The sequence below is a fragment of the Cervus elaphus genome, chromosome 29, assembly GCF_910594005.1.
Source record: "Cervus elaphus chromosome 29, mCerEla1.1, whole genome shotgun sequence".
Taxonomy (NCBI): Eukaryota; Metazoa; Chordata; class Mammalia; order Artiodactyla; family Cervidae; genus Cervus; species Cervus elaphus.
This window is the reverse complement of record NC_057843.1, coordinates 16,605,230-16,608,246: the sequence shown is the minus strand read 5'-3', so window position 1 is coordinate 16,608,246 and position 3,017 is coordinate 16,605,230.

Sequence of the window (3,017 nt, the reverse complement as noted above, 5' to 3'; positions counted from 1 at the left end):
TTTCTGTAACATTCTCAACTTTGATTTTCAATTATTTTGGCCTAGAGAAGAAGCAAATTGTTTCTAAGTACCACCTGTGGGAGCAAGCTCTTTTCGCAGACAAGATGGCCATTGATAGAGCTTGTCTGGGTTGTGTAATTAATGTCACATGGCACGACCAGACCTGTCTCAGAAGGATACTGGTTTTTGAAGGTGGTCTGTGTTTCTGCAGTTTTAGGACAATACTGCCAACAAGCACTTCTGACAGCAGACGCCAGATCTGCAGTATACTTCAGTCTAAGGGTTTGTTTGCTATGAATTAAAATGAGAATTAAATTACAGAGAAAGAGTGAAATAAATGAAAATTGCATGAGCCTACTTGATCCAGCTCTGTACTTAATCATATCCACTTGTCCCTGTAGGGCTGTTTTTCTTTCTTGAATGCAGGTGGCGGGCCCATGCTGTCTTGGCAGGTCTGGGTCAGGGGGAAGAAGTCCTCAGGGCTCGGGGAGGTCTGTTAGCATTCCGTAGATGTGTACAAAGCACAGTACCTTTGGAGCCAGACTGCCTTGGTTCCAGTCTCGGTTCCATCACTTTCTGTAGGTGAGCTTGGACAAGTGACTAATCTCTCTAAACCTCTTTTTCTTTGATTTTTTAAATTATAAGGCTTTAGTTATATAATCATTAGTTATAAGACTTGGAATCACATGAATCACAGAAAAGGTAGGGAAAATTGGGAGTATAGAATGTATGTTTTCACACGGTTGAATGTCTAAACCTCTTTTTAAAAAATTTTTTGTAAAATGGACAAATAAAATGATCCTTGTCCCAGAGTTGTATGAGCATTAAATGAGATAGCTCGGTATCTGTTATACCATGATAATGATAATATCTGGCATTTATTGTAGGTATTAAACTTTCTACAGAAAAAATGAGCTGTAGGAAAGTAGGCTCTTCCTCATTCACCTGAAGTTAGGTGTTTGTCCAGGTAAATTTATGTCATCCCTGTTAGTGTTTATTTTTCTTGGAGTACCACCAGATAGTCGTACTAGCTAAGAGTCAGATGCCGAGATGACTGTTTTAACTTTAATAACTCATTTGATTCTTCTCCTAATTCTTCAAGGAAGGTGAAAGTATTCCCAGTGCAAAGATAAGACTAGTGAGGCTTGAAAATGTTAGGTAATTTGTCTAAGGATTCACACCTAGGTCTTTCTGCCACTAAAATCTACATTTACCTCCCATACTTTTGATCAGGTAGCTCATCTTTTCTGAAATCACCTGCCACTTCCATACTGGACATAGAAATGTTCCCTTTTCTACCTCCTTAGGCAGTTACTCAAAATTCAGGCAGTTCATTTATTCCTGTGTCTTCTGTGAATTCAGGGATCCATATCCTTCTGGCTGTTTGCCTGTAGGAAATGCCGTTTGCAGATCTAAAGCTATTCTTTCTCTAAGGTTAGGCTCAGAACCAAGACACATCTTCTCTAAGAAATAGGTTCCATTGGTTAAGATGAATACTGTATCTAGTGTCACATGGCTCTCTGCTTTTATGAATTCTTATTTGTGCATTATAAACAGTATAACATTGAATAGCACTTAGTCATATTTTAAACTGAAATAGTAATCATCACCTCATTTATTGAACACTTGCTTGTGCTAAATTGTTTATAAGCATTATCTCAGTTTATCTCATGAGATCCCTACTAGTTAGGTTCATCTGTTATGGTCCCCATTTTACAGGGGAAGAAGCTGAGATGTAGCGAGGTTAAGTGACATGCCTGAAACTACAAAGATGATGGCTCCAGGATTCAAATATTCTCACTCTGGAGCCCAATCTCTTACTCACTGCATTTGCCACCTGCCTCAGTCTTGTGCTCTCAAATGCAATGTGAGGTGGTCCCTAGCATGAATCCCGTAGGACCCAGCACTTAACAAAGGGAGTTTGAATGATTGGTTTGTCAGTGGATGTTTTGAGTATATATTGTGCTTGGCATTGAGGATGATTCAAAGGCCAATTCTAACCCTCACCTGGCTATCTTCCTAGGAGCATATCATACCACATAATCCATAGGAAGTGCTTCAAAGTCCCTCAGGCCTGCAGAATGAGGGATGGGGAGATATTGACTTGTAATTAAAGACAGGGAACAAATCAATGGATGGGTGTCCAGTAGCTTGAATTGATGAAACTAAGTTTCCACTACTCCATTTCTGATGGTCATTTGGATCCACTGATCATGTTTACCTTCATGGCTTTTGGGAGAAAGCATTTCAGTTTCTTCCATGTCTGAGGAGAAATGCATGCAGCTATTTTCTTGAAAAGATGAAGTTGTGCACGAATGAGGAGATCATTAACAAGGAGGTTAAGGAAACAAAGGAAATTGCAATCAATGTAATCTGGTTCTCTGCATGTAAAATCAACATAATCACAGCAGTCGCTTGAGTGTTTACTATATGTCAGGCACAGCTCTAAATACCTTTCATGTATTTCGCTTATGGAAATGGCAACCCACTCCAGTATCTTGCCTGGGAAATGCCTTGGACAGAGGAGCCTGGAGAACTACAGTCCATGGGGTCGCAAAGAGTTGGATATGACTGAGCAACTAACACTTTCACTTCTTTTAATCCTCACAACAACTCCATAGGGTAGGAATAGTTTTCTTTGGATTATTATAGTTTTATAAATGGTCTCAGAGAGATTAAAGAATGTGTACAAGTTCACACAAGGCCAAACATTATCAGTTAGTTGGCCTGACACCAGTGAACAAATTCTAACCTCTTACTGTCTCTGGTAGACTGGAGAAGATGGAGGGTAACTTCTGCTTGTGGGTTTTAGTGGGGAGGGGATAGGAAAGTGAACAGAAGGAGAAAGGACATGCCTAAGATGTGGCTTCCCTGGTAGCTCAGATGGTAAAGAGTCTGCCTGCAATGCAGGAGACCCTGGGGTTTGATTCCTGGGTCGGGAAGATCCCCCGGAGAAGGGATAGGCTACCCACTCCAGTATTCTTGGGCTTCCCTTGTGGCTCAGCTAGTAAAGAATC